This window comes from Triturus cristatus, chromosome 11 (genome assembly GCF_964204655.1).
Source record: "Triturus cristatus chromosome 11, aTriCri1.1, whole genome shotgun sequence".
Classification (NCBI taxonomy): domain Eukaryota; kingdom Metazoa; phylum Chordata; class Amphibia; order Caudata; family Salamandridae; genus Triturus; species Triturus cristatus.
The window spans coordinates 525,678,040-525,700,948 of record NC_140594.1 but is presented as its reverse complement, the minus strand read 5'-3'; the positions used below and the strand labels follow the sequence as shown (position 1 = coordinate 525,700,948).

The 22,909-nt window shown below is 42.7% G+C and overlaps 1 protein-coding gene and 1 long non-coding RNA gene across 2 annotated transcripts in view; one reads left to right on the top strand and one right to left on the bottom strand.

The window, feature by feature from the left end:
* Positions 1-22,909, top strand: part of LOC146784513 (zinc metalloproteinase-disintegrin-like berythractivase) — a 2,362,040-nt gene that overhangs the window by 2,113,291 nt on the left and 225,840 nt on the right. The gene's annotated exons all lie outside the window — the stretch shown is intronic.
* LOC146784514 (uncharacterized) lies at positions 7,578-21,457 on the bottom strand. Its single transcript, XR_014970432.1, has 4 exons — positions 21,319-21,457; positions 15,259-15,415; positions 10,123-10,237; positions 7,578-7,783 (listed from the first exon to the last, which is right to left on the bottom strand). It is a non-coding gene; the product is annotated as an uncharacterized LOC146784514 (long non-coding RNA).

Below are 22,909 nucleotides of genomic sequence, written 5' to 3'. Positions count from 1 at the left end.
TAGTGACTGTTTATTAGTTACTTTTATAACAGATCACCATATTCAATGCTCCAAATAGAGAAAGAGGTTGCTCCAAACGGAGTGTGAAAAAGGAAAGTGCTCGTAAGGTAGGACAGATATAAAGGAGGGGAATCCAAAAGGCAAATTCAATAACCAATCAAATACACATTCTGGTATCCTTAGTAAAACTTGTCGTGGTTCATAGTGGCACCAGTTTTACAGATAGGCTTGTCCCTTATGGATTTACAAATATTCAGCAATATATTGTGCCTTTGTGTAGCTTTAAAGAAGTCTAGGACCGTTGTTTCCTATACCAATTGTTACCCAGGTCCGTGGACAATTGTGGGTTACCCCATTATATCATAATGGATGCTCACCATAGCACCACAGATGCCTGGATTATGCCAGTAATGGCCACCATTATACTAGGGCCACAGTTGTGCCAAGGCTGGGAATCAAAAGGATCAGGGATAAGACCACATATCAGTCATGGCCATTAATATGCCAGGAATAGGTACATATAGGCCAGTCATGCTCAGAGTAGATCTATGATGGCTGCCTGCATACCACAACTAGACCAACTATACTAAAATAGTTAAGGATGACCATAATCATGCCATTGGCACTATTATGCCAAGAATGGACACAATTATGCCAAATATAACACTCTTATGATGGGGCTAGCATATATATTTGGCGGTTCTTGGCATCAGGCATAGTTTCGGGAAGCAATATTGTTTATTATGGGCACAAACATAAATGTTGATGAATCTCTTAATTTTCTCTGGTCTGGATCATACCCTGTTCTCCTCAGGTCTTGAGCTGATCATGCTTCTAACTGACACATTTTCACTCTGACTCCTGGGGTCCCGCACTTTGGTGGGTCAGCACTGATTACAGCTCAGGATAATGCTGCCATACTTTTTTGATGGTGCACTGTTCACACACATTTTGTGACTGATAAAGGAGGGACTGTAACATGGTCAATCTCCTTGTGGCTTAATTATATTGAGATTGGATACAGACTGTCATGTAGCAGGTCCTATAAGCTGGCACAGTGTGTGTTTGAGTGTTAGTATGAGTTACCGTGATAAGTTTGGCTGGCTGTCACTCTTAGGCACTCTTAGAGTCTTGAGATGATCAGTGCTGCCTTCTTTAATAGGCACCTATTCACAAATTGATACTGGGCTTGACTTCACCTCAGAGAGCTACTTTGAAAGTACTGGTGAGCTACCAGTAGCTCCCGAGCTACTCGTTGGAGACCCCTGCTCTAAATAATGCCTTGTTCCCCTGAACCTGCCATTCTTTAGTTCTCCAGTTAGATTTTAAATCAACAGTGTGTCCCCATAAGTCAAACCCATGTGTGGACAATTTGAAAGGAAAAGATTCATAATATATCAGCTTTGTATCTTTGAGCATATTTTTCTTTGCTAGTAATGGTGTCAGTCTATAATAACAACACACTGCGTCAGCTGTATTATGGCCAGAGAAATATGCAGACTTTTGGCAAACGTTTGTGAGCTGTTGAAACAAATTTATGCCGAAGGCAAGGCGATGGACAGTTGCTAGTGAGGGCAAAAAAAAGATTAGTGATATAAACACCAAATAAACAATGATATTCAAAAAGCTAATATTGAATTGTTTATTGTATAAAAATATTGATATATATTTTTGTAGACATTTTTTTATATATATTTAAAATGCATTCATTTTTCTTTGATGATAATTATTTACAGTAGAAACGAAATTCTGTGTATGCATTACAGGTGTCATACAGGATGATACAGTGAATGTTGTTGTCATCTAAGTAATACAATGTATAGACTAGGCTAATCTGTCTTTTAATCAATGCAGTTTACGTTTTAGTTTTGCTTCTATCTTATACAGATAACTTGCATAATGATTTTGAGAAACTGGCGGTAGGATGTACACACACTACCCGCGTTTCGGCATTGCCTTCCTCAGGAATCCGTCTCAGTAAATTCTGCAATAATAAAATACAACAACAAAAGAGAATCAGTTTCGATGCCCACACTGAAGCTTGAATATATTAAAACATAAGGGAAATATCCCGGAGAAGGTGACTGAATGGATGTACATAGAGTAGACCTTTAGAGTTGTGAACCACATACAAGACAACATAGTGAAAGTTTTGGATAATAGAGGAATGGTGAATCTAAAATGACACCGAAAAGAGAAGTGTACATTTCTTTCCTTAAAGTGAGTGGAACCCAAGAGAGCTAATTTCACAGAGTGAGCTCAACATTATGTCTATTGGGTTTACCTCTATAAAACTGTATATATGGAGATCCGTAAATTCTTTAAGGTAGGGAAGTGAACTGTAAATATGAAGATCCGTAAATTCTTTAAGGTAGGGAAGTGAACTCCAGGTAAATTGCTCGATACAGACTGCGTCTCCTGTGTAGAGATACAGAGACTATTTTAGCCGACTTTACAATATGATTAGTTTTAATGGAAACTACTTCTTTTATTTTCGAGGGTAATTCCTGTGACCTTTTTAAAAGGGATGTTCAAGGCATTCCGCTAAATGTTTCAAATGTGGTGTGTGCCTACCGTCGCGGCCATATTAGGTGTATTAACTGTATTCAACGAAAGAGTACAATGATATAAAGTGTTTGAATGTAATTGCCGAAGTAGACAAGAGAGTAAATAGACATTAAAGGGCACTGTGAGAGAATCTCAAAGTGAAATATGTCCAAGTAGTAAAGTAGACATAAACCACGTGCTGCAGGGTATAAATGTTTAACCGCTAGCTCGAATAATCCAAAGAAATGAGCAGAGTGGGTATATGGCGGCTAACCTGTCGCCATACTGAGAAGTACTTGTATAGTTCTGATCTAAATATAGATCCAGCCATGTATCTCATTTGAGTGATTAACAGTAGAACATATGGCAGTTGGGCTAAAACATAACTAAGATGAAAAGAAAAAAGGGGGAAAAAATCTATTTATGTGTTGATTACAGACCAAACAATGGAGGTGCTAATTATGCGAAGTGAATAGAACTGACCTGGAATAATACAGAATTTGCAGCTCACCACACCAGTCTGTCCTGCCTTCAAAATCTTTTCTGTTGGTGCAAAATGCATATCAGCATTGGTGTATAAATGTTATTTCTATGCAGTTGGCACAGTGTCTCCCTCATTGAATGTAACATAGGTATACCCTGATGTACCCGCAATAATATGAATCTCCAGGTTTGTGGTGTTTACACGTGTGCAAGTGCTTGCACTGAATGTAAAATCTGTGTGTGTTCAGTTGTCCAATGTGTGCTTCAAAAGTCCAATCTGGTAAGTAGCACAAAATACAGTGGTCTCCATGAGAAGACCAGACCATATACTAAGAAAGTGGAATGTAAACTGCAAAGGAGAAGATGATTTGGACTAGGAGAATTAGAGGAGCTGGGGACACAAGGAACCACCCAAGGTAAGTAGCCAGGAACCCCACGGAAGCTGTTTGCGGAGTAGAAACACAGCCGCATGACCAATAGAAGCCAACGGGGAAGTTGTACATGCAGCTTGGAAGAAAAAGGATTGTTCCTGGAACACCCTGAAGAAACCATTTGGAAGACAGGAGGTTGGAGAGTCACCCCACCCATGGATGCACCAGAAACCAGGTCACCAACACCTGGGAAGTCAAGTGCACAGGGGTGAAGTGACGTTGGAACCTGCTGTAGACATCAATGTATGACTTCGACAAAGATGCCTCTGGAGAAAATTGTGAAGGAGTCCAGCGGAGTCCAAGAGTGTATTCAGGAATTGAAGAACCTGCAAGCAGAGGGGACAGAGTCTATGCCTCTCAGGACTGACCGGGAAGCACGGAGACGCAATGCCCACCAATGTCAGGAGGTTCTGAAGAGGCGACTGTGACCTTGTCACTGAAGCTGTGAGGACCAGGTGATGCTGAGGATGACCAGGACTGTGCACAAGCTGTCCCGCATCAGATGTTTGTGAATAGGTGGTCGGTGTCTGCTGGGAGCACCAACAAGCCTTGGTAGCTGCAACTGGCAAATGTCAAATATTCACCCCAGTACAGAGATCTGGGCCTAAATCCATAATTTTATTTTTGCTACCCATGCTATTCCAGTTTAAACCCAGAATTATGCAAATCAGCCTTGACCCTGCTCCTCATGGCAACAGTCCAGCCCAAACTGCCAGAACAGGTCCTCTCTGGACCGGAAACAAGCATCCTGATACTGGTTTTGGGGTTTTATCCCTCATCAGCCAGGCCAGCTTGACTTCCGTGTCATGTCAAACATTCACCCCAATACAGAGATCTGGGAATAAATCCATATTTTCTTGTTTCCGGTCCAGAGAGGACCCCGCTTGGCAGTTCAGGCTGGACAGTTCCCATAAGGAACAGCGTCAAGACTGCTTTGCATATGGCTGGGTCCAAACTGGGGTGGGGTAGTGAGTAAAAGAACAATGAATTTAACCCAGATCTCTTGACAGGGGGTGAATGATTGATGCATTCAGCATTCCGTCCATCATTTGTTGCCACAGCACTTTTCGCCCTAAGTGGGATGTGTATGCCCAGACATGGGTCTCTTGCTTGCTGTGCTACTGGATTTAAGCTAGCTTGTCTGATGAGGGGTGTTAGACCTGAAACTGTTCCCAAGATACTAGTTTCCAGTTCAGAGACGACCGGCTTAGCAGTTTGGACTGGATTGTTCCCATAAGGAACAGGGTCAAGACTGATATGCATATGGCTGGGCCCACACTGGGGTGGCGTAGTGAGCAAAATAAAAATGAATTTACCCGGATCTCTTGACTGGGGTTGAATGTTTGATTCAGTCACCATTCCGTCCTTCATTGTTGCTGCAGCACTTTTTGACCTAAGTGGGATGGGTATGCCCAGACGTGGGTCCCTTGCTCAATATGCATCTGGATTCTAGCTAGCCTGGCTGATGAGGTGTGTTCCCCGAAACCGGTCCCAGGATGTTTGTTTCCAGTACAAAGAGGACCCTGTTTGCAGTTCAGGCTGGACTGTTCTCATGAGGAATAGGGTCAAGACTGATTTGCATGTGGTTGGGTCCAAACCGGGGTGGCGTAGAGAGCAAAAGAACAATGCATTTAACACTGATCTCTTGTCTGGGGGGTGAATGTTTGATTCATTCAGCACTCCATCAATCAGTTGTTGCTGCAGCACTTTTAGCCCTAAGTGGGATGGGTATGCCCAGACGTGGGTCCGTTGTTCGCTGTGCCACTGGATTCCAGCTAGTCTTGCTGATGAGGGCTGTTAACCCGAAACCTGTCCTAGGATGCTTGTTTCCAGTCTAGAGAGGACCGGGCTTCGCAGTTTGGGCTGGACTGTTCCCTTGAGGAACAATGTGAAGACTGATTTGCATATGACTGGGTCCAAACTGGGGTGGGGTAATGAGCAAAAGAATTATGGATTTAACCCAGATCTCTTGTCTGGGGGTGAATGTTTGATTCATTCAGCATATGTTGCCGCAGCACCTTAGGTAATTCAAGCATCCTCGGGGCCTTGTTGCCCACTCTGCAGTACTTGATGTACCTTTGTGGCCTACATGATATCCAGGAAACCCCAGTGAACACAATGCCTTGGCCATGAGGCACTATTGAACACATCCACTCAAAATGTCCTGATTGAAAAGTAATTCAGAAGATTGACGAAACATCAAGGATTTACTGGTACAGTCCCATTTTTCCAATGTTTAGCCAGTACATTTATGCAAATGTATGACGTTCTAGTATTTAAATAGGTTTGGTTAAGTCCAGATATAAATATCTCTCCATGTGTAATGTGTAGGTTAAATTAGCACTTAGCAGCTTTCATCGTAATGCTGTTTAAATAACACAGATACTGTGTGTTATACTTACATTTATTCTTTCCATATTGTTACCACAAAAATACAAATCATCTTAATGCCTCATGAATACCTGTTTTCTATGGTGGTGAGAGCAGACAATTGCATTAATCTGTGCCCCTCTGTTGTTGTAAAGTTATAGTCCAACTCTGTTTTACTGGTATGTCCCTGTCTTTGATTTTTCAAAATCAGGTTAGGAGCACGATAAATGGCTTATACAAGGCCAGGTTGCGAGGGAAACCTTGAATAAAGGTGGATAGAAGTGGACAGAGCCACCAACTTTCCACATCCAAGTACACAACACCCTTCCACGCTACCCATATCCTAGAAGCAGTTTGCCTGGCCAACCCTATACCGAGCCCAAATGCCGCTAGTGTTGCCCTTCAGCTAAAGTAAGGAGAGGGCACGGAGAATATTATTTGAGTATTAGCTGGGTGTGGGATGTTTCTGCGGCTTCAGATGCTTACTTCCGGTGAAGCCAAAAAGTACATTAATCCACTATGCTTATGGCAGCGGCTAATGAAGTCCACATCTTTGTTGAAGCATCAAGATTTGATACATCAAGCTGTTTCCATCCAACGGGTGCCTCAGCACGCATACCCAAGTAAAAAAGGAAGATCATCCTGGAGTCGTTCTGAAGCCATTCGATGACTTCAGCTGAGCCATTCCTGTAATTATCTGGGGAAGTCACCCCAAGCCATCCTGAAGTATGCCTATAGGGCATAATATTTAAATGAGATGACTCCTGGAGCCATCAGAGAAACTACCCCAGGATGAGGTTCTGATTTCTTCATTTAAAAGTGTGTGATGATCTCCTACTACTCCAGGAATACTAAGTGACAACTTTAGGATGAGTGTGAATTACTCCTGAATGATTTTAGGACAACTTCAGGATAAGTCTTAATTACACCAGGAGGACTTCAGAACAACTTCAGGATGAGTCTTAATAGCATCGGAATGATTTCAGGACAACTTCAAGGTGGATGTGTATTACTTGAGTATTATATTAAGATAATTTATGAATGAGTGTGAACTACTCTATGATAATTTTATGAAAAGTTCAGAATGCACATGGATTACTCCATTATTATTTTCTATCATCTGCTAAATTATTATGAATACTTTTAAAAGAATTAATGACAACTGTGTGATGAATCTCAATGATTCCATGAAAAGGGTTGGATAGTTGAAGATCATTGTCAAATGACTAAATATTAAGTGAGGGTTGGGTCACCTTGAGAGTTCTGTGACAGGAGTACATTCTCTGTTTGACAGTTTGACCCTCCAGGGTCCATCAGTAAGAATTTTGAAAAACTAACTTGTAAGTAATAACTTGGAGAAGCACCACCTCCTTTTAAAAATTGCAATTGTGGTTGGGTGTAACAAATGTTCCTTCTTTGTACAATACAGCTATTTAAAAAAATAACCAGTAATCAGACCAATCAAAGCTTTATCTTCGGCATATAATTTTGTGCATCTTCACAGTAAAAGGATGGAGAGTGTTATGAACCTGTGCGAAAAGTAAATGCCAGCAAAAGGCCATATAATTTGTATTTAAACGCAGCATTGCATCTTGTGACGTGCAGCCATACCAATAGGGTCTTGACTTTGAGGTACAGTTTATTATACTATGTTTTAACATAATTACTTGTTGATTGAAATAAAAAGGACTTGAATGACATATTGATATTTAATTTTATTAAGTTAAAACACATACTTCACCCAGAGGAACCCAGTATACCAATACAAGACAATATTAAAGATATGTAAAAATTAAAGTAGTCAACGAAAACAAGAAACATTGTTGTATGTTTTCAGATTTAGCATTTTCTTTAGTTCTCCTCTGACAGCATTTTTTTATGGCAAGCTTTTTCTTCATAGATCTGTTTGGAGATTTCCAGCTGTTGGCCCTTGTACACAGGTTTTGTAAACCCTAAAAAAACAACAACAAAAAAGATAACAAAAGCATAGATTAGTACCCTGCTTCTATTAGACTGACCTGCCTTAAAAGTATCAGCAAATGTATTTACAGCCAGTATGATAAGATGTTAGGGGCATAGGGGTTCATAAGTTAACAGTATGTGCACTTCACTTGGGGTGTGCTTGAGTCCTAGGTGCAAAAAGGAGCACATGCACAATTAAGTCATTTATAGGATTGTAGGTAACAAAAAAAAAACAATCTCTCTCTGAACTAGATGAGTGATGTGCCAGAATGTTGATGTTCCTAAACAAGCATTGGCACTATGTCTCTCCTATGCAAGACCTATTGGCTTTGCAAATATGTTTTAGCAATGTAAGACACCCAAGTGGGTGTTGTTCGGCATGGCTAAAAGTTAGTAGGGTAAATGAGAGTGGCATGGAGTGCCATGAAGTGGAGTAGAGTGCAGTGTTATGGAGTGGTGTACAGTGTTGTGGAGGGATTAGAATAGAGTTCAGTGGAGCACAGGGTCAGAGTGGAGTAGCATAGAGCGTTGTGAAGTGGTGTAGAGTGGAGTGACCTAGAGGATGCTGAGTAGAGTGTTGTAGAGTATAATGAAATACCAGCATTTGTAAAGCGCACAGCTACCTCCGGAGAGGTGTCCCGCCGCTGGGGGCCGTCGGGAAGATTAAGCGAGCTATTGCCCAGAGTCACATGGTGCTGGGCTAACCTGCCTCCGGTGCCAGGGGTATAGTATCATACAGCGGAGTAGATTGTCATAGAGGAGTGAAGTAGTGTGTAATAGAATAGAATGGAGTAAAGTGGCATAGAGGGAGTGTCGTACAGTGGAGTAGTATCTCAGAATGGCACATAGTAGAGTGCTGAGGAGAGGCACAGAGTGAGTACAGTGTGAGTGGAGCAGAGTTTAATGGGATAGAGCATCATAGAGTGTAGTGTTGTAGAGTGGAGGTAGTAGAGTGGCCTAGAGGGAAGTGGTGGAAAGTACAGTGGTGCAGAGTAGATTGGCGTAGAGTGCATTGGCGTAGAGTGATGTGGTGTAGAGTGCATTGGGGTAGACTGCAGTGACTTACAGTAGCGTACAGTGCAGTGGCATAAAGTAGAGCGGTGCAGGTTAGATTGCAGAGGTGTGGTGTGCAATGGTTTAGAGTGGAGTGGTGCAGAGTGGCATAGAGTGAAGTGGTGCAGGGTAGAGTGCAGTGGCGTAGAGTAGCGCAGAGTGCAGTGGCATAGAGCAGAGAAGACTGCAGTGGCGTAGAGTACAGTAGCGTAGAGTGCAGTGGCATAGAGTGCAGTGGCAAAGAGTGCAGTGACATAGAGTGTAGTCATTTAGAGGACAGTGGTACAGAGTAGAATAGAGTGGCGTAACGGGCAGTGAAGTAGAGTGCAGTGGCAGAGTAGAATGTTGTAGAGTATAGTGACGTAAAGTGTAGTGTTGAAACATAGTTAGTATAGGTACAGTGTTTTAGGGTGCATCGGTTTTGAGTAGAGTGGAGTAGCGCACAGTGGCTTAAAGTGGAGTGGCACAGAGTGCAGTGGAGTAGAGCGTATTCGTTTTTAATAAAGTGGCGTAGAGTGGAGTGGCATGTGGAAATGCCATCATCCAATGTATTGGTAGGCTGCAACCTAAAAATGTCCATGAGCGAATGTGCTCTTTCATTTTTGTTCTATTTTTCAAGTGAAGAGGCAAGTAGGGGATCTTAGCTCTGCACATGGGACGTCCTAGTTTTACATGGTAGCACCTTTAAACGCTGTCTTTTTGGAGTTTGAAATGCAGAGATCTTGGCAAGAAGGAAGAGAGACAGGCTAAAGTACAGAAGTAGAAAAGTGAAACCAAATAGAATGCTTTCCCAGTACCAGCAATTGCGGTCAACAGATGTCACCTGTGTAAACAGAGGACAAACAGTTAAGATCTTAAGATATGGCTTCTTCAAGATGGGCACTGGGGAAAATGTGATGTACTGTGCTTGCATCATGCCTGTCAAAAAAAAGTTAAGAAACTGTTCTGGCACCCAGTATTATATGGCAAATAGAAGCCTTCATACTGCATGATTACACAGTCTACCAAGCATAGTCTGATATGAAGCTGGGAACAGTGTCCCATCACTGTAGTTAATTCTAACACAGTTTTATGGTTTGAGTCCTTTTCATGAGACAAGGAAAGACTTGATCCTTTGGAAACATATGGTTGGAAGAGTGCAGAGAGCAAATACAAAACAGCAATGATGGAATCCTTTTCCAATGTGATTTGTTCGGGGGATAACATATGCCAAGTAGTTTTAAGGCAAAAAAATAATATTATGTATATTACTATTTTTATGCAAACAATACAATACCTTTCAGCTGAATGGTCATTACTAGTTGATCCTTGTGCAATACTCTCTTCAGGACTGGGGCATTTAGTACTCAGGAAGGCCCATTAGAATCCTTCAGCTGGTGCTGCAAATCAGTCTGTATATAACAATACATAATTTTATCATCATACATGTCAATATGTATACATACTATAAAAAAACTAAAAGCAGTGGTTGTGGATGTTGATTTGACATCTATACGGAGTATGCGTAACAGTGAATAAAATCAGATGGTTAGCACCATAAATACATATTAGCCACAATCTATACATTAACCAGCTTACTTTTTCAGGAAATCTTTGTTTCTCAAGCAATTAGTACTACAGGAATACTATCCGAGACTAAGAGAACAAATATGGTGAGAGCAGAAAATAAAGCAAGTCACCTTACGTATTTATAAATTAGCCATTACATATTTTTGAGTTTCTGCATTTGTTGGTGCCTTTGAATATGTCAAAGCAGTACTCATTACAAATGCTGAACCGCACACTAATTTTCATGTATGCCTCATAGCTCATAACTGTGCTACCATGCAGTAAAGTTTTTAAAGCTATCACATTTGGTAAACGCAAACATACTTTTGAGCTATGCAAGTGAGAGATGGAAAACAAAGCGTCAGAGAATTAAGTGCAGAGGGTTACGTGGCCTGGTTATAAATGTTGAGTTTCACTTACATTTTAAAGTAGTCATTCTCACCTAATAAACGTCTCACTTTTGCTTCTATTTTTTTTTTTTTAAGTTTGAGTTTATTAAAGAAATAAGAAGGGAAGGAGAAGGGAGGGGAGAGGGGGTATAATCATCATGGTAAGCATATACAAAAAATAAGCATTTCAATAAAAATTCTCAATAAAAGCGAAAATAACAAGCATGAGGTTTATATGAACAGAACCTACGTATAGGAATGAAAAATACTGTATAATGTAGTAGAACGCAATATCATAGTAAAAAGGCATTAAGGAAACAAGAAAATCATGGCGGCTTGCGTACCTCAACTATGTCAGGGTCTGGAGAGGCATGTGCTAGAGCAAAGGAGGAGAGATAAGAATCCAAAGGGAGCCAAATCAGATCGCGTTTAATTGCTAGGGAGACGGGATATACGTAATTGGTGTCTAGGCGGTGATGGAAGCAGACTGCATTCCACCAAGATTGATAGGAAACATTTGCAGCCTGCTTCCAATTAGAAGTAATGGTATGGAAAGCCACAGCAACTAGGAGGTCAAGTAGTAAATAATGGGAAGGAGATTGCGGAAGAGACGGTGATAGGGAACCTAGAAAAACTTGTAAAGGGGAGAAGGGAATTTGAAGTTGGAATATTTTTTGTATTTGCGTCCAAACTAGGTGCCAGAACTTGGAGATAGGAGGGCATTCAAACAGCATGTGTTTGAGATCAGCAACGGGACAGGAACAGGACCAACAAATAGAAGTTATGTCAGACGAAAAACGGGATAAAGCATGTGGAGTACATACAGTTCTGTTATAAATAAAATATAAGGTTTGGGTAGTATTAGCAGCTCTAGAGGTTTTATGAAGCTTAGTCCATATTTTGTCCCAGAAAGGTATTGGCCAGTCCTGAGAAAGATCGCATTCTCGATTTTAGACTTTAGTCTGTCAGTGGCGTATCGGAAAGAGTTATAAATAGCAGAGGCTGAGGGAGACGCATTCAATAATAGAGAAGTAGCTTTGCGGGCCAAAGGAATATCGGTAGAAGGTTCCAAGGAGCGAAGATATAGGATCAGGACTGGGAGAAGGGTGTTGTATTGCAATCGAGCAGAAGAGGGCAGGGAGAAAGAGGATTGAAGTTCCTGGAATGAGAGAGGAATATCTTGGGAAATTAATTGAGAGATCCAACACAATCCTCTAGATTGCCATGTCTTCCAGAATATGGTACGATTACGAATTCTAAAAAGAGAATTATGCCATATCGGTTGTTCGTGAATAGAAAGAAGGGAGGGATAAGATGATATTAGGTAAGGGAGAAGGAGAGTACGGGAATGAGAAATAACAGGTGTGCGAAAGCGAATTAAAGAAGACGTGAAGGATAAGAATTCGCGAAAAGTAAAGGGGGACAGGAAGGAAGATTCCATACTTAGCCAGACAGGCGGATAAAGCGGAAGATCAGAAGAGAACCAACGGGTCGATTGTTTCAAAGAGAAAGCTCGGTGGTATTCTCTAAAATCCGGAAAGCGTACACCAGACTGGGCCTTATCTTTGCGCAATGAAGCCAAAGCTATCCGAGAACGCTTGCCATTCCATAAGAATGTCAGCAACAAGGAATCAATCTGTTTAAAGAAGGAAACTGGAATGTACACTGGAAGCATGGAAATGGTATAGAGAAGAAGAGGGGATAACATCATTTTTATAGAATTGAGCCGACCCCACCAGGACAGAAAGAGCGGGTGCCAATGTTGAATAGCTGTGTCCATTTTCTTGAAGACATAATCAAAATTAAATTTGAGCGTATCAGACAAGAGAGGAGCAAACCAAACACCCAAATATTTGATCTTAGACGGTTGCCATGAGAAACCCGTTTGGGAAAAAAGATGTTTTTGACAAATAGGGTTTAGATGTAGAATCTCACATTTATCAGCATTTAGGCGATAACCAGAAACCGCAGAGAAGGAAGATACCTGCTGGAGAAAAGAGGGAATAGAGGAAACAGGATCAGAGCAGTAAAAAAGAATATCGTCAGCATAGACGGAGAGTTTAACCTGACGCGAATCAAATTTAAATCCAGAAATACTGTTGTCCAGACGAATTTTGGTTAGAAAGGGTTCCAAGGCTAAAACAAAAAGTAGGGGGGATAAAGGACAACCTTGTCGCACTCCTCTGTGCAGCGAGAAATAATCCGAGGTCAACCCGTTGACAAAAATGGAAGCTTGCGGATTAGAATACAGTAAAGAAATAATAGAGATGAATTTGGAAGAAAAGCCGATCCAGCGTAAGGTCTGAAACATAAAATCCCATCCAATCCTGTCGAAGGCTTTCTCCGCGTCTAAAGAAATAGCCGCGAAGGGAAGTGACAGTGAGGGAGCCTTGCTAAGTATATTAAGAAAAACACGGGAATTATCAGAAGAGAGACGGCCCTTAACAAAGCCTGATTGTTCAGGGACAATGAGGTCGGGTAAAAGGGGATCCATGCGCAAAGCCAGAATTTTAGCCAGAATTTTGTAATCCGTATTGACCAGGGAAATTGGTCTGTAATATTTGCACAACGAATGATCCTTATCTTCTTTGGGGATTAAACAGATTAGAGCCTGTTGGAAGGAGCCGCTGGAAGAACCCGCTGCAAGGAAGGATTGGAATAATAGTAACAGTTTAGGGAGAAGTAGAGAGGCAAAGTGGCTGTAGAATTCAATAGTGAACCCATCAGGGCCTGGAGACTTACCGTGTCGTAATTTAGAAATAGCATGGGAAATTTCAGAGAGCGAAATGTCCTGTTCTAGGGCAGCAAAATCAACGGAAGAGGCCGGGGGAGGGGGAAGCGAATGAAAATATGAAAGAAGGTCCGTAGACTCCGGGATGTGCTCGGGGGTATAAAGATTATCATAAAATTTAGCAAACTCACAAATAATGTCCTTATCTTTAAAGTAAGTGTTCCCAGTGGAAGTCTTAATGGACTCAATCTTTGTACGCTCCTTTCTTATCTTTAAGTAATTGGCCAAAAGTCTCCCCATTTTGTTTTTACCCCCATAATACCTGGAATTACATTTTAGCAAAAGGTTAGAAGCGGCATCAGTTGTAAACCTATTGAAGGAAATGTTCGCGTCAATAAGCTTTGTAAGAGAAATCTCAGAATTAGAGGCGTGATAATCAAGTTCTAAATTCTTAATACTAGCTAAAATGCGTTCGGACTTGGCTTCTCGAAGTTTCTTTTGTCGGGCTACAAAATTAATAATAAAACCCCTAGAGGCTGCTTTAAAAGAATCCCAAACAGTAACAAAAGAGGAATCAGGGGTATGATTGAGAAGGAACAATTCAGTGGCAAAGGCAGTAAATTCAGAACAGAAAGTAGGTTCCAGAAGCAAAGCATTATTGAAACGCCATCTGCCAGAGTAAGAGGAAAAAGGAATTAGGTCAAGGTCCACATGAATTGGAGCATGGTCCGAGATTAGGATGGAACCAATATCAGAGCGTATGGCGTGCTGGGATAGGGATTTACTAAGGAAGATATGATCAATGCGGGATTGTGATTGATGCGGAGGAGAGTAAAAACTGTACTCCCGAAGATCAGGATTACACAATCTCCAGATATCTACCAAGGCATTATTTTGAAAGGTGTTAACAAATTGAGAGTGCATTCTAGAGGGGATAAATTTAACCTTGGAATGCCGATCGAGGAAGGGATCAACAACTTGGTTACAATCTCCCCCGAGAAGTATATAATCTCCAGAAAAGGAGGAGAGCTTAGTGGAAATAGAGGGCCATAATAACCTGTCAATCCCAGTTGGGGCATATACATTAAAAAGAGTGATAGGAATCTTATCTATGAGCAGTGTAACAATAACCCATCGACCATCGACATCACATTCATGAGAAATTGAGGAAACTTTTAACTTTTTATGTAATAAAATCACAACACCATTTTTCTTAGAAACTGTGGGGGAGCAAAAAACATGACCCACCCAATAACGCTTGAGTTTCAGAGCCTCCGTTTCAGAGAGATGAGTCTCCTGAAGGAGGGCAACATCAGACTTAAGTCTCGCTAAATGTGATAAAACCCTTTGCCTTTTAATGGGGTTGTTTAAACCCTTAAAGTTCCATGATGTAACACGGAATGGAATAGCAAAGAAAAACAGCTAACAGCAACATGCTCATTATTACAGAGAAAATAACTTGAGAAAACTGAGAGAATTGTAACAGATTGATGAAGGAGAGAGGGCAGAAGGAAAGAAAGCAAAGAGGAAGAAAAGGAAAGGGAAGAAGGAAGGAACCACTATGAATATAATACTGAATCCAAGGTAAGGAAGCAGCAAAAAAGGGGAAATGTGAGGTGAAAGAAAATGAAAAGAGAGAGGAAAGAGCAAATGGTAAGAGATCAAATGTAGGAGAAAGGACAGAAACAAAAACCAACAAAAAGACAGTACATATTCGAAACGAACGACTGAAAAACATACTTACAGAACGAAAAACTCAAGAACAAGAATGGGGTGATGGCGCCAGGAGACAGCGACGACAACATCCAGAACAAACATCGAACCTCAAATACCATGAGTCCAAGAACGCAGCATATAGAAAACAGCATGGCACATCGGGGTAGAAGGGAGGAAGAAGATATCTGTAAAAACAAGAGAAATATACAAATAAAGGGGAAGACACGTCATAGGGAAACAAGAAACAATAAACTACAATTGAACTACAGAGGAGATACATGAGAGTGATACGGCTGCTGGAAGAAGAGACAATAGGGAATTCACAACATCAGCATTAATGAAAAGACAACAGGATCATAACACAACAAGTTCCAAGAAAAAATAGTAGGACTGGTGAACCAGGCCTGGAAGTATCCATAACATCTGGGGGTTGCCGTTGGAGAAACGCCTGCAAGGCTGCGGGGTCTTCATATGTGGTTGTTCTGTCCTTATATGTGACCTTGAAGAGACAAGGATGTAGTAAACCATATCTAGCATTCAGGGCCCGTAGTTGAGGTCGCATGTCCAAGAACTTCTTCCTACGATCTGCAGTGGCCTTGGAGACATCTTGCGAAAGATAGAGGCGGTGACCTTCCCACACAATTTGCTTCTTGAGCTTGGCAGCTGAAAGGACCTGTAATAGGTCAGTGAATTGTAGGATTAGCATAATGACACCTCTAGGCTTACTAGCGACCTTTGGACCAAGACGATGAGCCCTTTGGATGTTGACGGAAGTTAAGGCCAGAGCATCTAAAATTTTGGCAAGAAAGGATTGGAAGAAGACGGTGGGGTTTGGCCCTTCTGTAAGTTCTGGAAGACCATAAAGGCGTAGGTTGTTCCTACGATTTCTATTTTCCAAATCCTCTGTCTGACGTTTGAGCAGAAGAATCTCCGCCTCCATTGACGGTATGTGGGAACAAGAGGATTGCAAAGAGTCTGTAGAGGTTTCCAAAGTTTGAACACGTGACTCCAGAGTCGACCATTTTTCCTGCATAGCCTGCATGTTCTTTGTGGTTGCTTCCATAAAGGGTTTGAAAGCACAAAGTTCTTCCAAAATGAGATCCATGGAAGCGGATGAGGAATTACTCCCCGGGGATGGTGGGTCTTTCTTCAGGCGCTTAGAGGAATCTAGAGAGGACGGCAGTTTCCCTTTGTTGCGTGCTTTTGGTATGGCGTCTCATATTAAATCTGACTTTGATGTCACGGCGTCCACCATGTCCCGAGGAGGAGAATCTGAGTCCGAGTCCACAGGCAACTGAGAAGAAGCAGCCAGCTCTAAATTCCGGAGTTTTCCCATGAGGGGTCTGAGAGTCAATAAAAGGAAAGCAGTAGGTCAATGCTGAGAATGCAGGGGACCTGAATCCAAGGAAGGCAGGCGAACGTGAACGACAGAATGAAGTCACCACAAGACGAAGCAGAGCTGAGTTGAGGCAAAAACAAGCATGGTCATGCAAAAGAAGAAAGAGATAACAAATGTATGAGAGGAAACACAGTTGTGTCCCTGTAAGACATCTCCCCTCATTAGGTATCCTTCCAATCAAACATTATACAAAAAGAGATGCTTGAAGACATAAAAAATCGAAGACAAGATCCATAAGTTCATCCATGGGTGCAAATATGAATGAGAAAACACACTCCACATAAAGGTGTTAACACCGTACAAAATCAGCGTTTTGCTGTCTTGAGAAGCGACAAATGGAGTTTCTTGAAGATGCACGATGTTTCAGCGGAGCATTTCTCTGGCTAGCTACATATCAAGCAGCCCGTGAGCGCAAGCTCGTCGCGCTGGTTCGGGGGACTACATTCCAACGCTGCCATACTCATTGGGCACTTAGCCATATCCCCCCAATAACTGGAAGATTAACAATGCAAAAAGCAAGCCTTTGAAAAAGAAACAGTCTCAGTTTAAAAGAAGAATTAAACTCTGACGCACAGAGGCACTTGGGCAGTAGATGGCAGCAAAGCCCTTGTGAGCAGGGAAAAGAAAGTCAATTATGAGCTTCCTGAAGACTGTAGAAACATTCTTAGCATCGATAAGAGCAAGCTGCATGAGGAAGTGAATTTCGCTATAACAGGTGAAGCGCAATTATTATGCAGGAAACCAGGCAGAGGGAAGTTGTGGGTTTCAATAAATTAATATTAAGTATTTGTCAGTCAGCTGGTATGCAAGACAGAGGCATAGTATGTAGAAGACTCCCCATAAGCGGTATGAAGTAAAATTCCTCACAGAATGTGGGTTAAAATGGCGGCCGCTACTGTGACGAGACAGCTCAGACGAGTTTGACAAGAAAAAACGCCCCTTACATGCTGCTGCCGCTTTCCTCAGTTATAGCAAGGTGTGCAGCTTCATTTCCGCCGGGAAAGCTCGATCTTTGAGGTCCGAGCGTCGGCTCGGAAACGCGCTGTGTCGGCCGTTCTCTCCCGCGACTCGGGAGAGTTAGGGATAATCCGCCATCTTCTACTGGCGCTGGCCACGCCCCCACTTTTGCTTCTATTAATACATGTTTCTTCTGCTCTCAGGCCAAGCCCAGTTTAATTTAAGCCTAGCCGCAGGATCCAATCTTCTTCCTTCTTCCCTTGATGCTCCTCTGGCACTGCACAGTATATGTATCACAAGAGTTTTCTGTGTCTTGGAGCGCAGTATTCCTGCATAACCACCCCCCCATGTGGTACCCCACTCATGCTGCCAAAAATCCCACCAGGCCTCTGTGCTGACCCTCCTTACCAGGTGCAGGTCAGAGTAGTGCATCCAGTCCAAGATTCTGCTTTACGTTCTACATGTGTAGTCCTGTTCATCCCATTATGGAATCAGAACTACAAGTTGTTCAATGCAAAAAAAAGAACGAACGATTAAGGATGACATACTTTTACATGGATTTGGGAATCTTGAATTCTGAACCCCATGAATCACTGCTGAGAAGCAGCCACCAAGGCTCTGTGCAGGTAGGGGCTTGAGAGAAAGGAGCACAGCTGTCAGAGGGCATACAGATAGTATTTGCTTCTGAAAGCTATATTGAGTTGGCCACACCAATACAAGAGGAGACTTCAGAGAATCCTTATCTGGAAACCACTTTCATGCAAAAACAAGATTCAAACAGTGCTCTTAAATTTAAAGAAATACTGCAAGGCGCCTTACAGGTGAAAGGAAACAGGCTTGATCGGCTCCTTGTAGGAAGAGAAGAACAGAACAGAATAGAACAGTATGGGCTTCAAAGGGCACTTATAAAAAGGAGAGATTCTGTAGAAAAGGGGGCTTAAATCGAGAAATTAGGCTGCAGGGGTGCCCCACGCAAAATGGCAGCATTCCATTGTTCCTGGGGGGAGGAGAATGGTCCCTGGTTTCACTTTGAGATGTGAAAACAGAGGTTTGTGTTTTGCTGAATTTACATTAACAATGCGGTAAGTGTCATTTGGACCCCTTCCCTTTTACAAACCAGTTACCACCCCAAATCTAGGGCTCAAAATGTCTACATGTTTTGCAAACAGATTAGGGTTGCAAAACATTGATACATCACAAACCAACTCGATATTTGGAAAGGGATGCTTCCAATATGTCCCTTCCAAATATTGAATCGGTTTGGGGTCACAATAAAACCAATAGGTTGCGCCTACGTGAGAGCTATTGTCTTTGCCAATGTCCTTTAGCCATGTTTACAGCAAGGTGGCTGCTGTTCAGCATGGCTAAAAGTTAGTGGAGTGGCAAAGGGTAGAGTACTGTAGAGTGACACAGAGTAGAGTGGCATAGAGTGGTGTGGAGTGGCATGACGTAGAGTGGCAGAGAGAGGAGTGGCGGAGAGCACCATTAAGTGGTGAGGAGCAGAGCAGTGTGACATAGAGTGGGGTGGAGTAGAGAGGTGTGGAACAGAGTGCCATACAGTGGAGTTGCATAGAGTAGAGTGGAGTGACGTCGAGTGAAGTGGCATACAGTACCAGAGAGTGCTGAGTGGTGTGGAGTGGCATGACGTAGAGTGGCACTGTGTGATGTGGAGCAAAGTGGAGTGACATAGAATGGGGAGGAGTAGAGTAAAGTGGATTGAACTAACAGAGTGAAATGGTATAGATTGCAGCAGACTGGAGTGGGATGTAATAGAGTGGTGTGGCGTAGAGTGAAGTGGCATAGAGTGCTGCTAAGTGGAGTGGGATGGAGTGGTGTAGAGTAGAGTGGTGTGACAAAAAGGGGAGTAGAGTGGTATGGCATAGAGTGCTGTAGAGTTGCATTGTGTGGAGTGGGGTAGAGTGAGATAGAGTGGAGTACACTCTGGTGTAGTGGCGCAGAGTAGAACGGGATAGAGTGACGTGGAGTAGAGTGGCATTGTGTAGTATGGCGCTGAGTGGCATTATGTAGAGTTGCGCTGAGTGGCATTGTGTAGAGTGGCGCAGAGTGGCATTGTGTAGAGTGGCGCAGAGTGGCATTAGGAAGAGTGGCGCAGAGTGGCATTAGGTAGAGTGGCGCAGAGTGGCATTGTGTAGAGTGGCGCTGAGTGGCATTGTGTAGAGTAGCGCGGAGTGGTATTGTGTAGAGTGGCATTGTGTAGAGTGGTATTTTGTAGCATGGCGCAGAGTGGCATTGTGTAGCGTGGCGCAGAGTGGCATTGTGTAGCGTGGTGCTGAGTGGCATTGTGTAGCGTGGCACAGAGTGGCATTGTGTAGAGTGGTGCAAAGTGACATTGTGTAGTGCGGCGCTGCGCAGAGCGGCGCTATGTAGAGTGGCGCAGAGCGGCGCTGTGTAGATTGGCGCAGGGCTGCACTCTACTGAGTGGCCCAGGGTGGCACTGTGTAGAGTGGCGCAGGGCGGTACTGTGTAGAGTGGCGCAGGGCGGTACTGTGTAGAGTGGCGCAGGGTGGTACTGTGTAGAGTGGCGCAGGGCGGCACTGTGAAGAGTGGTGCGGAGTGGCACTGTGTAGTGGTGCTGAGTAGGGGGCCACAGAGTGAAGGAGAGCATCATTGTGTGGAGTGGATTAGAGTAAAGTGTTTTGGAGTAGAGTAGCGCTGAGTGGAATTGTGTGGAGTGGAGTAGCACAGAGTAGAGTAGCGCTGTAAAGTAATATTGGAAAGGTGAAAGGCTGTGTTCACCACATATGAATTCAGACTGCTCCCAAAGCTGTGGCACTTAATCCACTGAGTTATCCCTCACTGTACAGATTTTATTTGATATACTGTTCGAAAGGGTGTGTTTGGGAACTCAATGGGTTAATGCGCCTGCTGCAATTAATGTCATGTAAAATCCAGTTAAGGCTTTCAATCTCAGTATGCATAACTCGGACTTTCAATCACACAATATTGGTAGTCATTTATGTGACAATGCTTGTGGTGATCGGCAGATTAAAGAATTTAAAGAAAGGGTAAGGATATTTTGTGAAAATAATAGCCACCGAGAATGTTGGTAGAGGAATGTCTCTTGGTACGTTTTGTGATTATTGCTAGGGTTGCCACCTGGCCAGTGTTGTACAGCATGACCGGTATTATAATCTCCCTGCTGGTACAAAAGTTAGGAAAATCCCCTTATAAATACTTTAAACGTTCTATCATGTAAGAATAAGACATTTTTAAATGTGTTCTGTGACATCATTAATGACCCCAAAACAACAATTAAAGTAAACAAAAGCAGAAAGGCTGTGTTAACAATGAATACAGGTGATTTCATATACGGTTCTACTTGAGAATCATAGCAGACTCTTAAAACATGACGAGGGGCTTTATTTTTCTCTGGTTAAGGTGACTTCCTTGATAGTCGATATTCATTGGATAAACAATGTCCTAGCAACGGACTAAAAATAAGCTGTACAATATAAGGAAAGAAACATACTGAAGCAAAAAAAGTACAATTACTTATAAATATTTTAAATTTTTCGGAACAGTTTAAAGTCAGAGATCTGCCTATTAATCCTCTGTAAATCTAACTCCACTGCCACAAAAATCACATAAAGTGGACGACCTTTACTCAGAAGGATACATTTCAGACCCTTAGCTTTGTAACAGAAATATATATATTTTTTTTGTCGGATGCCTTTTAAACTGTGATAATCTCCAAACGGAAGGAAAGCATACTCCTATTGCCTGGAGCAAACAATCCGCTCTTTGTCCGCCGATTAAATCTTCCTATGCAGTGCTGAAACTCTTGAATGTGGCAGAAATAAACGGCGCAGGGAATCGCCATAGTGCCTGATACAAGAAACCTCGACGAAGATCTCAAGTTGCAGCATTGTTCATACATGTGCCCCGGCGCACATAGTGACGTAATTTCCGGCGCCAGCGGAAACGCATAGCCCAGGTCCAGGTATAGGTGTAAAAACACATTGCATTTCTCTAAAGAAATTAAGTCTTATGTCGTGGATCAGCTGCTGTAGCTAAGCCAACCACAAACATTTGCTGGTAAAGTTCTGTTTTTAGGTCTCGCCTGGTGTAAGACTGCGCAGACATGCGCAGTCTCGCTGGCGAGATTTAACGTTTTGGTTAGATTTTTCTAGTGGGCTTTAAGCCCCGCCCCTCCTTTCCATTGGCTGGCGTCACCGTTTATGCTAAACGGTGGCCAGCCATTGGAAAGGAGCGTCTTGTGACGTACACTTTTCGCTTTTAGAGCCGTCCCAGTTGGACTGGCTGCCCCGACTTACTGCTGGCTTAAAAGGTTTTCTTATCTTTATGGGGCCAAACACATGGCCCCATAAAGATAAGAAACCAGTCAGGCGAGTCAGTCCAACTGGGACGGCTCGCGAGCCAGTCCAACTGGGACGGCTCTAAAAGAGGAAAGAGGAAAAACAACGTAATTGCGAGCGCTTGTTTCAGATTGCAACGTTATTTTCTGCATTTGAACTGCTGAATGCTAAAGCTGACATGGATTGCAAGGAGCGACGGTTCGCTCGGAGTCAAGTTCAGTCCTACACTGACTGCTTGGCTTCTTCGTTTCACACACCACAGATAACATGGTGAAGGGAGGGGGCGGGCTTGGAGCTGATAGGTTTGTCCCCTTCCGGTCTGACAGCCGAGAACCGGATTCCTGGGTTGCTGTTTCGTTCATTCACTCCAGGATCAACCGTTGGCTGCTCTTCTTGGCAGCGTTCCCGAGGGGGTGAATTTTTAAAGCCATATTAATATTGCATTAGTGGAGGGGGTTGCCATGGACACTGGTAAGTGAGGCTTTAAGTGCAGCGCGCAAATAAGGTTTCATATCGTAGAATGTTAAGCGGTTTTAGGATGTTTGTTGCGAAGAAGGTACGACAAAACGAACATGTTGCATGAATTCATTTTATTACCTGTTCAGTATTGATTGGTCACCGCGCAGTGAACTCGAGGTTCGGGTCAAAGGTCGTCGCCAGTGACCAGGCTTTCATACGTGAAATAAAGGCTGTTACTAGTCATACGCATTATAATTTTTTCAGTTTGTTCTTTTCTTTGGTGATGAATTATTTAGGCAACTGGACAAGATCCCCAGCTGTTTTTTCGTACCTTCAAAATGTGTTTGTTGAGTAAGAAGGCCGGATGTTTTTTTCCCTCAATCCGGAAACTGCTGTTCTTTTTCCAATCCAAGGAGGCACGTGCAATCTAGAGTTGCTTTCGCATTCTCCTCCAGTTTAAAACAGGGTTTGCAGGTTGGGAACCGCGTTACACACTGGAGGTGCTGCTGTGGTATTTAAGTGATATT